The 14,967-nt window shown below is 36.2% G+C and overlaps 1 long non-coding RNA gene across 1 annotated transcript in view; it reads left to right on the top strand.

Moving 5' to 3' along the window:
* Positions 1 to 1,469: 1,469 nt before the first annotated feature.
* The window catches only part of LOC105488974 (uncharacterized), a 103,273-nt gene continuing 89,775 nt past the window's right edge, over positions 1,470 to 14,967 (top strand). Inside the window, exon 1 of the long non-coding RNA XR_011623427.1 lies at positions 1,470 to 1,529. This is a non-coding gene — a long non-coding RNA (uncharacterized lncRNA). The remainder of the gene's footprint in view (positions 1,530 to 14,967) is intronic.

The following is a 14,967-nucleotide window of genomic DNA, read 5'->3' on the forward strand; positions in this document are numbered from 1 at the left end:
TGGTATGTGAGTCGGTTTATTCAAATTGCTGTTAAAAGATATTCTTAGAGTAAGTTTAGGAAAATGGGAGTCATTTGGCGATACAAAGAGGATTTTATCTACAGTGGAATCCAGACTCCAGTGAAAGTTCTCATTCCTTCAGGACCCAGGAACTAACGCTCCAGACTTTCCTGTGCTCCACTGTGCTGCCTATGTTGTGTGCTTCCCAAATGGCATTATTCCCACTAGCTCTTCCAGAGTGAGTTCTGCCCATTCTGTAGATGAAACAATAGCAGAAAAATTAAACAATATGTTTGTTCAGCAGACATTGTTTCCTTTACTCTTCTCTCATCATGAAGAGGTTGAATAATTTTAACCATTGGAAGAAGTAACCCTCTTAAGCCCCTAAACAAAATATGTAATATTTTATGGCAAGGATTTAAATAAGGCATAAATTGGATGGCTGCACTGCGTAGTAAGTAAAATGCAACTGGAAAGGAGAACAAGACCAAAATAGGGCTTAAGGGACATATTTCAAGGCCTTGATCATATTTTGACAATCATTTGGTTGTGTAAGTATTAACCATGATAATATCCATTGAGCCTGTATTATGGGCCAGGAACATGGTTTTCATACTCATATTATCTTAGTTAAGTCTTTCACCAATCCTATAAGGTAACTACAATTGTTATCCTCATTTTTAGATGTGAGGATACTCCAGCTCAAAAAGGTCCAATGAATGGCCCACAGCAAGGAAGGGGCAGAGTCAGGGGTAAAAGGCGTGCTTTCAGCTTATAGATATAGATACAGATATAAATTCTGATAAGGAAAACCTGTTGCAGAATGTATCTAAATTCTAGCATATTTAAATGTTATTCTCTGTCAACTCTTAATTAAAAAAAATAAATACCTGTAATTATTTCTTGTAACTAACTTCATCCTTAGGAATTAAAGAACAGATGAATCATGAGTGGCAGTCTAAACGGATCAATGAATCTGTAAAGACATATATATCTTAGCATTTGGAGAGGATTTGGCTGCAGGTTCTTGGAAATTATAATTTTTATGCCTTTTTATATATGTGTTGGCAATGGAAACAGATTTAAGAAGCCAAGGTGAAGAATTTTACCAGTTTTTAAATTGTGTTAGTTTTAGATCTTTTTCCTTGTTGGGTCTTCCATATGAGATTTCTTTTTACATTTAGAAGAGTCATGGTATTTATTAAAAGGGATTATTTATGAAATCCATTTGAGGTCAGATTCTTGATGCTATGGGGACAAGCTAAATTTAGAGCAAGAATCAGTCCACTAGAGTAACATAATTCTGATAATAATTTTTAAAAGGCCAAACTGATTTGTTGTCATTGAATTTCATTTTTAGAATGCTATCTTATATATAACTATAAACTTTCCTGAGGAATGGGTGATAAATTCAAACGCAGAGTTTCAAGATCCAATTCAAATGTAAATTCTTTTGAAGTCCCCTCGGGGAAGCCTATTAGTTCGATCTTGGGAGATTTATGTTTTCTGAAGCAATCTTTCACTAGTCGGTGAGTTATCATAAATCTTTCCTTGTAGTATTGTATATGTATATACACATTCACTGATGTAAACCATATTTTATCCACATAGTTCAAGGACTGTTATAAGTATTAGTTTATTACTCAAAAAAAAAAAATCTAAAAGTTAAATGTCACATATACTATTTGCAATTTTGTAGCATTAAAAAAAAAAAAACTCAGAGAGAGTTTGATACAGCTTAAAAACTTTTACATGTTACAGCTGACTTTTTTCTGGATTGAAAAACTATGGCTTAGGCTACCTCAGAAGTTGGGGTTCCCATAGGTTACAAATCTAGAACAATAGAAGGATATAAACTGAAGGAATCTATAACAATAGAAGGATATAAACTAAACTAAGGCTTTACCCCAAAATCCCACTACATTCCTCAACTATTGTAAAAATTCATGTCTTTTTTTTGATACATATAAAAATCTCTAGTCTCCAGTAGATTCCAATAATTCCACTTACCATCCATCCCACCATAGAGAAGTTTTGCATCTTCAGTGCATCACCACCAGCCTGTTTTGTCATTCTTCTTTCTTTGCAATTTACATTATTAAAATATTAATTTTAGGAACGCTCCAAGCATGAATTGCAATGAAGCATATACCCTTTCAAAGGACATTGACCTGCCCTTTCCGTCACACACCTCCATCACTGTAAAATCTACACCTCCTCCCACTCACTTCTCCTTTGAGAACCTCTACTCAACAGATCATTCAAGCCTGGGTTTTGCTAGGCAGTGACCTAAAATGACTTTGCCTGGGGAAGGTAGAGTGCCAAGCCAGGTGGCTGGACCTCAAGATTAGAGACACTGGTTTAGAGCTTCCTTCAGCTGTAAAAAGATCCTCCTAGGGCTGAGTAACTTGAACAGCAGGCTGGTTAATACCCTTCCCAAACAGAGTGGAGAGCATGACAAGTCAACCCTTAGGAATAAAAGAATGGTGGCTGGAAGGGATGGTTTGAAACTCCCAAAGGAACATTCAAAGAGTTTGAGAAAAAGGAAAGTGGCTAGCTGAAAGCAGTGCTTACTCATGTACAGTTAAATAGAGAATGGAGACTTGGCAGGGCAAAGCTGATAAGTACTTTTTAAAAAAATTATTCTACTTTAAGTTCTGGGATACATGTGCAGAACATACAGGTTTGTTACATAGGTATACAACTGCCATGGTGGTTTGCTGCACCCATCAAGCCATCATCTACATATTTCTCCTAATGCTATCCCTCCCCTACCCCCAACTCCCAACAGGTCCTGATGTGTTATGTTCCTCCCTGTGTCCATGTGTTCTCACTGTTCAACTCCCACTTCTGAGTGAGAACATGCAGTGTTTGGTTTTCTGTTCCTGTGTTAGTTTTCTGAGAATGATGGCTTCCAGCTTCATCCATGTCCCTGCAAAGGACATGAACTCATCCTTTTTTATGGCTGCATAGTATTCCATGGTGTCTATGCGCCACATTTTCTTTATCCAGTCTATCATCAATGGGCATTTGGGTTGGTTCCAAGTCTTTGCTGTTGTGAATGGTGCTGCAATAAGCATATGTGTGCATGTGTCTTTATAGTAGAATGTTATAAAATCCTTTGGGTATATACCCAGTAATGGGATTGCTGGGTCAGATGGTGTTTCTGGATCTAGATCCTTGAGAAATCACCACACTGTCTTCCATAATAGTTGAACTAATTTACACTGCCGCCAATAGTGTAAAAGTGTTCCTATTTCTTCACATCCTCTCCAGCATCTGTTATTTCCTGACTTTTTAATGATCGCTGTTCTAACTGGCATGAGATGGCCTCTCATTGTGGTTTTGATCTGCATTTTTCTAATGACCAGTGATGACAAGTTTATTTCACATGTTTGTTGGCAGCATAAATGTCTTCTTTTGAGAAGTATCTGTTCATATTCTTCACCTACTTTTTGATGGGGTTGCTTTTTCTTGTAAATTTGTTTAAGTCCCTCGTAAATTCTAGATATTAGCCCTTTGTCAGATGGATAGATTGCAAAAACTTTCTCCCATTCTGTAGGTTGTCTGTTTACTATGACAATAGTTTATTTTGCTGTGCAGAAGCTCTTTAGTTTAAATAGATCCCATGTCTCAATTTTGACTTTTGTTGCCATTGCTTTTGGTGTTTTAGTCATGAAGTCTTTGCCCATGCCAATGTCCTGAATAGTATTGCCAAGGTTTTCTTCTAGGGTTTTTATGGTTTTAGGTCTTACATTTAAGTCTTTAATCCATCTTGAGTTACTTTTCATATAAGGTGTAAGGAAGGGGTCCAGTTTCAGTTTTCTGCATATGACTGGTCAGTTATCCCAGCACCATTTATTAAATAGGGAATCCTTTCCCCGTTTCTTGTTTTTTTTGGTCAGGTTTGTCAAAAATCAGGTGGTTGTAGATGTGTGGCATTATTTCTGAGGCCTCTGTTCTGTTCCATTGGTCTGTATATCTGTTTTGGTACCAGTACCATGCTGTTTTGGTTACTGTAGCCTTGTAGTATAGTTTGAAGTTAGGTACTGTGATGCCTCCAGCTTTTGTTCTTTTTGCTTAGGATTGTCTTGGCTATACAGGCTCTGTTTTGGTTCCATATGTAATTTAAAGTTGTTTTTTCTAATTCTGTGAAGGAAGTCAATGGTAGCTTCATGGGGATAGCATGAAATTACTTTGGACAATATGGCCATTTTCACGATCTTGATTCTTCCTATCCATGAGCATGGAATGTTTCTCATTTTTGTCCTCTCTGATTTCGTTGAGCAGTGGTTTGTAGTTCTCCTTGAAGAGGTCCTTCACATCCTTTGTAAGTTGTATTCCTGGGTATTTTATTCTCTTTGTAGCAGTTGTGAAAAGGATTTGGCTCTCTGTTTGTCTATTATTGGTGTATAGAAATGCTTGTGATTTTTGCACATTGATTTTGTATCCTGAGACTTTGCTGAAGTTACTTATCAGCTTCAGCAGATTATGGGCTGAGACAATGGGGTTTTCTAAATATACCATCATATCATCTGCACACAGAGACAATTTGAGTTCCTCTCTTCCTAATTGAACACCTTTATTTCTTTCTCCTGCCTGATTGGCCTGGCCAGAACTTCCAATACTATATTGAATAGGAGTGGTGAGAGAGGGCATCCTTGTCTTGTGCTGGTTTTCAAAGGGAATGCTTCCAGCTTTTGGCCATTCAGTATTATATTGGCTGTGTGTGTGTCATAAATCTTCTTATTTTGATATACATTCCATCAATACATAGTTTATTGAGAGTTTTTTTGCATGAAGCGGTGTTGAATTTTGTTGAAGGCCTTTTCTGCATCTATTGAGATAATTGTGTGGTTTTAGTCATTGGTTCTGTTTATGTGATGAAATACGTTTGCTGATTTGCATATGTTGAACCAGCCTTGCATCACAGGGATGAAGCCGACTTGATCATGGTGGATAAGCTTTTTGATGTGCTGCTGGATTCTGTTTACTAGTATTTTATTGAGGATTTTCAAATCAATGTTCATTCAGGGATATTGGCAGACACCAAGCTAGCTGCAGGATCTTTTTCCTTATCCCAGTGGTGCCTGGAATGCCAGCGAGACACAACCGTTCACTCCCCTGGAAAGGGAGTTGAAGCCAGGGAGCCAAGTGGTCTAGTTTAGTGGAGGCCACCCCCACAGAGCCCAGGAAGTTAAGATCCACTAGCTTGAAATTCTCGCTGCCAGCACAGCCATCTGAAGTCAACCTGGGATGCTTGCATTTGGTGGGGAGAGGGGCGTCTGCCATTACTGAGGCTTCAGTAGGCGATTTTCCCCTCACAGTGTAAAATACTGCCACAAGGAAGTTCGAACTGGGCAGAGCCCACCACAGTTCAGCAAAGCCGCTGTAGCCAGACTGCCTGTCTAGATTCCTCCTCTCTGAGCAGGGCATCTCTGAAAGAAAGGCAGCAGCCCCAGTCACAGGCTGATAGATAAAACTCCCATCTCACTGGGACACAATACCTGGGGGAAGGGGCACCTGTGGGAGCAGCCTCGACAAACTTAAACATTCCTGCTTGTGGGCTCTGAAGAGAGCGGCGGATCTCCCAGCACAGCACTCAAGCTCTGCTAAGGGACAGACTGCCTCCTCAAGTGGGTCCCTGACCCCCGTGTCTCCTGACTGGGAGACATCTCCCAGCAGAGGTCCACAGACACCTCATACAGGAGAGCTCCAGCTGGCATCTGGTGGCTGCCCATCTGGGACGAAGCTTCCAGAGGAAGGAACAGGCAGCAATCTTTGCTCTTTTGCAGCCTCCACTGGTGATACCCAGGCTGACAGGGTCTGGAGTGGACCTTCAGCAAACTCCAGCAGACTTGCAGCAGAGGGGCCTGATTGTTAGAAGGAAAACTAACAAATAGAAGGGAATAGCATCAATATCAACATAAAGCATGTCCACACAGAAACCCCATCTGAAAGTCACCAACATCAAAGACCAAAGGTGGATAAATCCACGACAATGAGGAAAAACCAGTGCAAAAAGTCTGAAAATTTCAGAATGCCTCTCTTCCTCCAAAGGATCACAACTCCTCACCAGCAAGGAAGCAAAACTGGATGGTGGAGGAGTTTGACGAATTGACAGAAGTAGGCTTCATAAGGTGGGTAATAAATTCCTCTGAGCTAAAGGAGCAAGTTCTAACCCAGTGCAAGGAAGCTAAGAACCTTGAAAAAAGGTTAGGAGAATTGCTAACTAGAATAACCAGTTTAGAGAAGAACATAAATTACCTGATGGAGCTGAAAAAGACAAGTACTTTTTAAGAACGTGAACCCTCTGTAATTCACTCCTTGCTTATTTTTCCTAACCACTGTCTGTGTGTTATATTAAAAGTATTTTAAACATAAAAATGGGCTGCAGGCAGAAGGTAAGTTTGAAACATTCTTTTACTTCACCATCAGCTGGAAGAAGAAGAGAGCCCAGAGAGGAAGATAAGAGTTGGTGGTATCTGGAAATGAGAAGTCTTCAGTGAAACCCTATTGACCTTCAGCGTGAGAGAAAGGATACACCAGAAGTTGAGTAATGACCCTGGGCTTCCCCTAAATCTTTAGTTCTTAAGAAATTTATGGATTCCCTGGAAATGCAAAAATAATGTAGGGGGAGGTAGTGTACTCATATTTAACTAGTGTAAACAGCTATTTATTCAGATATATACACTTCTCCAAGCATGCACTAGAACGTAATTAAAATATAATTTTCTAAAATGACTCTCATGTATGTAAATTAATGAGAGAACCAGCAGGATGGTAAAGCTGATTCAAAGAGAATTTAAGATACAATGTACATAGGAACTGAAAGAATGCTAAACAATTACTAGGTTAGATACAAAATTGATTAACTTCCTGCTGGGCAATTAAACTGTACCATTTGGATGTATCTTTTTTACCAGGTAGGAATCCCTTGCACCTTTAACAGATAAACACCTACAAGATTTCATTTGTAACTTTGGGGGTTAGCCTCAATCAATAGAAAATAATAAAATACACCAAGGCACAAATAATCTTATAAAGAATAACATAACTCTGTGGTGACCCCGATGGAGTACTCCAGCATGCAGGACATGCAGCCAACCTGATACTTTTAAGTCTAAGCCCAGATACTTTATTAAACAATGTGTAATAATACTAATAACTTTCCATTTATTGAGCTTTTATCTACTAAGTGCTAGGCACTGGGCTATCTTACCTGCTGTATCTTATTTATTCCTCTCAACATTTCTGTATGTGAGAAGGTTGGGTCTGATCTCACATAACAAAGGGCTTGCAACTAGAATTTGAGATAGGCAAAAAACAAGAAAGGAATGAAGGTAGAAGGAAGTTGTATTCCAAGTCAGGTATCTTCATCAACAAAAGCAGAAGCAGAAAATTTTAAAGTATGTAATTTTAGAATAAAAACAAAAGAATGCAGATCTCTAAACTTGTTATTCCAAACACATTTTGGCTTACTCAAATACATTTTAGACTAATTAGGTACTTTACATGTTTCACATATCACTATTTGTTACAAAGACAATAGGTAAAAAGACAAAAAAGTTATAGTAGTTCTATGAAGAAGAACTGGAAAAGAAAAGAGGAAAATAATGTCTTGGATGTTTAATGTCCAAAGAGATAATATCAAACTTATTAAAATCAAGAGATGAACCATTTCATACACCTCAGTTTAATATGAAAACATGAGTTCCATTATACTATTTCACAACCACAGATATCAGCACATTGTAAATTGTTATAATCTATTTTCTATTACTTTCAAGAGTGAGTGTGTGAGTACATGCACCCACATGCTTACCAGGCAAACAATTTCAATCATTGCAAGACTAATATGCATTTAATAAACTCATTCAGTCATCAAATCTTTTCAGTATTAGGTTAGATACATGAGACTGTTTTTTATAACTAAATATCTTTGGGAAGCAGCAACATTCTTTTTAGAAATTGTGATTTATTATTACTCTGAGGAAAGGATTGATTTCCCAGAATCTTTTATTTCTGGCAAACGTCCAGCTCTGACTACACCGTAGTGACTACATTACAGGGGCACTAAATTTACCGGAAAAAAAAAGTTCTGTGATTTAATTAAGTTTGCATGTCCAACGTGGAGTAGCAATTGATTCTATGATTTAATTTTGAAATTCTTCCACAAAATAAATGAAAGCATAATTGATTTCACCAGATTAATGGTTATTAATATTTAGTCAATTTAATATAATTAGATGTATCTGAGCTAGAAAAATTCAAAGAAAAAACCATTGTATTAAGAACTGCAGATTTTAAAGAGCACAAAGAACCTCTTTGATGTACAAGAAAACTAAGGCTACTTTGTAAGTTGATTAATTTATTTTCATCTATAAACTTGAATTCCTAAAATATGAAGGATTGTCAGAGATATATGTTTACCCTTGTTTCCATTCTCTTCATTCTTACTCCTTTCTTTGAAAGACTCTGAGTTACCCTCAAGTGTCCGTGATACATGCACCAGAAATACACAATCCATGACTGAGAATAATAATTTGATTCAAGAAAAGATTTCAGTGATATTTTGGTTTTGTGAACAATATAATCGTAGTGCTTTTTCAGAATGTTCTCTACCACTCTTTAAACACAATGGTGATTGTGTGCATAATCAGTATTTTTAACCCCATTCTCCTCCTTGGGATATTCCAAGGAGCAACTTTGTCCTGGGATACTGTTCAAGAACAGTCTTAAAACTTTTAGAAGCAGGGGAATTTATTATGCTACCTTCTTTCCAAGTCACCCCTGTCCAAAAACAGAAGAGCATCTTTGGCATTTTTCACTAAAGTACAAACCATGGTACACCTGCTCAGTAGGTGGATCATCCTCAGTGTATGTTTTTTTATCTTCTAGGTGGACAACCCTCACACTAGGGATCTAGTAGTAGATAGGGATTGATCTTGAAGCTACCCTTTACCTATTTGCCCTTTACCTACTCACCCTTTACCCATCATTTATCCTTTACCTATTTACCAGGGGAGAGCCAGCACATACCCACTCACTTCAAAGAAATCTCTCCTCCCAGCTTCCAAAGAGCAAATCCTTCTCCATCATATTCTCTTTCTCTGTATGCCAAGTAGCTTTTTTGAAAAAGGCTGAAACACTAGGGGTATCAGTCAGGATTAAGCTATACTTTGGCACCAAATGTCCCCAAAATATTCATGACTTAACAATCACAAGAGTTTTATATATCAATCATATCACATGTCCATCTTTGGCTGGCTGTGTCTCTGCTTTATATCATATTCACTCCAGGGCCTTGGTGGATAAAATAGAAGCCTCTAGCTAGAATTTTGCGGGTCATTGAGACAGAGGAAAAAGAAAAAAAATAAAAAAAGATGGCTCTTAAAGATTTTGCTTTGAAGTGATGCAAGGTAATTACACTCATATTTCATTGTTAAAACAAGTCACGTTGCCAAGTTGTTATTCAATTATTCAGGAAAATGTAAAGCTATTTCTGAAAAGGGCAGCAAATATTTGTGAATTGTAACACCATCATCCACATCAGGGAACCACAGTTTCAGATTCACAAGAAGTATTACAAAAGGGATCTACCCTTCTCAAGGAGAAAGTGGGGGAAGGGCCTGAACATACATGTTGGTGACCAGAAAAATGCTAAATGTAGAGTGCTGAGATGTACATTTTTTAAAGCATACAATTTACTAACCACCCTTAGACTTATAGTAGAGCAATAAATAGAAAACTAGATGGATAGATAGCTAGATGGATAAATGGATGAATAAATGGATAGATAGATGATAGAGAGTAGAGATAGATGATAGATAGGTGATAGAGATAGACACTCAAACACTCATACTAATTTAAAGATAAAATATAAAACTCACTCTACATGTTATTTTAGATTAAAGTTATTCATTTAATTTTTTAACTAAATTCATAGGCATTGTACTTTTAAGTTCATACTTTGAAAACTGAGAAGTTTTGATATACATGTTATTTTATTGTCTACTTGAGTTGAACATGTAAATATAGAGTTTTCTATCATTTTGGAATAACTTTTTGCATTTCTCTGGAATCTACTTAGCTGAAAATTTACAGTAAGATTTTTATAATTCTATTTTTTACAGTGTTTATATTTCCACTTTGAATCGTTGTTTTCTTTTCATCTTGAGTGATGTCATTCGGTTACTTGATTTGACATGACTATAGACTCTGCTAAATTTCAGAAATATAAGTTAATTTATCTAAACTTTTGTCCAGTTTTATCCTTTGAAAACTCTGGCTAAATTCTCATTTTCTAGAGAACGTAGAATTTTAACATTTTTATGTTTGTGAAACATATACAAAAATGAAAGTAGGAAGCTTAATAATTCAGTTTCTCTTCTCTGTGGCCACTGGATTACTTGTAAGTCCCTGCAGACAAAGAGAGGTGAGATAATAGGAATTCATTTAGTTCTAGTATAAAGATAGTAATAGGAGGGAAATTTTCTTTTCCTCTATTCCTTTGGAAAAAGCACAGAACTATTTCAATGTGATTAATTGTGGTGAGGCACAAATGTGAAAGCCAAACAATCTGGTCCTAATTTTTCTTTAAAGCAATATATCTGTCTACACACACAGAAACACAAAAAATAAATGAATTCAGCAAATTTGTAGGATACAAAATAAATCCGATTTCAAATACACTAAAAAATAGTTTAACCAAAGTGTAGGACTTGTACACTAAAAACAACAAGAGTAGTTGAAATATTGAAAAAAAATTGGAGAAATCTAAATAAATGAAAAGATATCCCATGTTCATGGAATGGAAAATTTACTCTTAATAAGATTTGGGCAATGCACCTGAAATTATTTGACAGCTTTAACACAAAACTCCACCTGCCTATTTTGCAGAAATGGGCAACCAGATCTTAAAATTCATATGGAAATTCAAGGGACCCAGAGTAGCCAAAATAATCTTGAAAAAGAAGAGCAAAGTTGCAGGGCATATATCTCCCAATATCAAAACTTAATACAAAGTTATAGCAATCAAGATAGTGTGATACTGGCATAAAGATAGACAAATGGACCAATAGAATAGAATTGAGGGTCCAAAAATCAACTCATACAGTTATGGTTAATTGAGTTTTGACAAAGGTGCCATGATCATTCTATGGGGAAATAGTGCTTTAACTGCTTCAACTGGATCAGTCAACGCATAGTGCTGAGACAACTGGATATCCATGTGCAAAAGAATAAATTTGGATCCCTACTTCATATCATACACAAAACTTAACTCAAAATAGATCAGAGACTAACTGTAAGAATTAAAACTATAAAACTCTTAGTAGGAAAATAGCTATAAATCTGCATGATCTTGGATTAGGCAATGGGTTATTTTAGATATGATACCAAATTTAATTTTGTTGCATAAGCAACAAAATTAAAAACAAATAAGTTGAACTTTATCAAAATTTAAAAAGGACACCATCAAGAAAGTGAGAAGATAACCCACAGAATGGGAGAAAATGTTTGCCAATCATACATATTTGATAAGTGTCTTTTATCCAGAATATACAAAGGACTCTTACAACTCAACAATAAAAAGAGCACCTGATTAAAATGCAGACAAATGATCTGAATTTTTCCAAAAAAAAAATTACAAATGGCCATTTAACACAGGGAAAGAGGCTCAACATCATTAATCATTAGGAAAATGCATACCAAAACCACAGTGATATACCATTTAACACCCACTAGAATGGCTATAATTTTCTTAAAAGGATAATAAGAAGTATTGGTGAGAATGCAGATGAATTGAAACTCTCATACGTTGCTGGTAGGAGCATAAATGATGCCACTGCATGGCAAGAATCTGGAAGTTTCTTACAAAGTTAAACATAAAATTACCACATGACCAAGCAATTCCACTCATAGGTAAATACCCAAGAGAATTGGAAATGGATGTTCCCACACAAACTTGTATGTGAAAGTTCATAACAGCATTATTTATAGTAGCCCAAAGTTGAAACAACTCACATGTCTGTCATTGATGAATGGATAAACAAAATGTGATATATACATTTAATAAAAGAAAATATTCAGCCATAAAAACGAATGAGGTATTACATGGTACAACATGAATGAAATTTGAAAACATTATGGTAAGTGAAAGAAACCAGACACGAAAAGTCACATAATGTATTATACCATTTATGTGAAGTTTCCAGAATAGGCAAATACATGTAGAAAGTTGATTTGAGAGTGGCCAGAAGATAAGGGAAGAGAGAAATTGTGACTAATTATGCATATATATATAGAATTTCTTTTTGGAGTAATGGAAATGTTCTGAAATTAGATTGTGGTGATTATTGTGCAACATAGTGAATGCATTAAAAAACCACTGAATTGTACACTTAAAAAATATGAATTTTCTGTTATGTGAATTGTACTTCAACAAAAAATAAAGTAGTACATCTTTATAATTGTTTGATTATTTCCCTCTATCATTGACAATACTATTTGATATTACAAGATCCCACAAGTCATAGCCCTCATCTATTTAAATCATTTTGATTCTCAATGTAGGGGGAAGAGAGACACAATTAGGCTATCTCAGCTACTAGAGCTTCATGTGAAACAGAGACAAGAAGGCGTCACAAAGACCCGGAACCAAAATACTGTTTAAAATACAACAATTGTTTTATTAGATCTGTTTTATTGGTTCTGGTGTCTCCACAACTCTAATTATTGTCTTCTGAGAAACTGGCCACCTTTGATCTCTCCCCTGGTGTTCTGCCTTTGAGTATGACTCAGCTATTTTCTCTTTCACCTTCTATTGCTCTTGCTATGCATAACTTTGTCTTGAATGTCTCTCGATCAGATTCCTCCAGAATAAGCATGCAATTGGCTCACCTGACATAGCCAGTGAGATTATCCTTGATTGGCAAAGTGCTAGTTCCACACTTCCTATGAGAACACTGGCTACTTTACCGATACCCTCTATATTCTGGGATTTCAGGATCATATAATATGAAGTAAGGAGAACTCTATGTATTTCTACCCAACATGGATTTTCTGATGTTTTCATGAGAAAATATCAGTCAAACCCAAATAGAGAGATATAATGAATAAACCTATGCTTTTTAGAAATGGCAATATCACAAGAGACAAACCAAGGCTGAGGGACTCAGCTTGATGAAGACAAAAAAGACATGGCAACTAAATAAGATTTATGATTCCAAATTGGATCCTGAGCCAGAAAAAAAAAAAAAAAAAAAAAAGCCATAATGAGCCTACCAATAAAAATGTAAAAGAACTACAGGTTAGATAATAGTATTGTATCAATGTTAAGTTTCCTAATTTTGATGATTGCACAAAAGTCATATAAGAGTATGCCCTTTTTCTGTTAGGAAATGCACTGTCATAGTTAATATTAGAATGTCAACTTGATTGGATTGACGAATGCAAAGTATTGTTCCTGGGTGTGTCTGTGAGGGTGTTCCCAAAAGATATTAACATTTGAGTCAGTGGACTGGGAGAGGAGACCCACCCTCAATCTGGGTGGGCACCATCTAATCAGCTGCCAGGGTGGGTAGGATAAAAGCAGGTGGAGGAACATGGAAGGACTACACTGGCTGAGACTTCTGGCCTTCATCTTTCTCCCATGCTGGATGCTTTCTGCCCTCAAACATCAGACTCTAACTTCTTCAGCTTTTGGACTCTTAGACTTACACCAGTTATTTGCCAGGGGCTCGCAGGCCTTCGGCCACAGACTGAAGGCTACACTGTCGACTTCACTACTTTTGAGGTTTTGGGGCTCAGACTGGCTTCCTTGCTTCTCAGCTTGCTGACAGCCTATTGCGGGACTTTACCTTGTGATCGTGTGAGTCAATACTCCTTAATAAACTACCTTTCATATAGATAGATAGATAGATAGATAGATAGATAGATAGATAGATAGATCGATCTCCTATTAGTCCTGTCCCTCTAGAGAACCCTAATACATGCACATTAAAAAGTTTTGGTGAACTATTCTCAGTTTCCTAAAATTCATGAAATGTATGTATATATGATATGCATATAATATATAATATGTATTTGTGATATTAAGATCTATATAGCATATATTTATAAGGTATATTATATAATATGTATGTAGTATTATATTATGGGCACATATATATTTAATATAAATTTATCCAATACATATATGTAATCACAGAAGGAGAAAATTATTAAAAGAGAGAAGATAATTGTATAGCAAATGCACAAAGCATTGCTAGTTAGAGGATCTGGGAAAAGAGCATTCAGAAGTTTTTTGAGCAATTCTTCCAACTTTTTTCCAAGTTTAAAATTATTTTAAAATAGAAAAATTTTAAAACGGATAGTGAGCTATGTACAAGGAAACACTAAAAAAGGGGGTCACGGTCATGGCTAAATTATGATCCAAATTAAGTGTACCAGCATACCTCAGAGATATTTTGGATTTGGTTCTAAAGCAGTATAATAAAGTGACTATCACAACAAAGCAGGTCATGCAAATGTTTTGGTTTCTCAGTGCATATAAAAGTCATGTTTATACTACATTTTAGTCTCTTAAGCAGGCAATAGCTTGGTGTCTAAAAAGAGTACATGCCTTCATTTAAAAATGGTTTAGTGCTAAAAATTGATAACAGTCATCTGAGCCCTCAGCCAGTTATAATCTTTTTCCCAGTGGAGGGTCTTGCCTTGATGTTGATCTGCTAGTAAATAAGGCTGATAGTTAATGAAGGCTGGGATGACTGTGGCAATTTCTTAAAACAAGGCAGCAATGAAATTTGCCACATTGCTGGACTTTTCATGAAAGATTTCTCTGTACGTGCAATGCTGTTTGATAGCATTTTACCCCCAATAGCATGCCCTTCAAAACTGGAGTGAATCCTCTCAAATTCTGTGACTATTTTGTTAAATATGTTTATATGATATTTTAAATCCTTC

This window comes from Macaca nemestrina, chromosome 5 (assembly GCF_043159975.1).
Source record: "Macaca nemestrina isolate mMacNem1 chromosome 5, mMacNem.hap1, whole genome shotgun sequence".
Taxonomy (NCBI): Eukaryota; Metazoa; Chordata; class Mammalia; order Primates; family Cercopithecidae; genus Macaca; species Macaca nemestrina.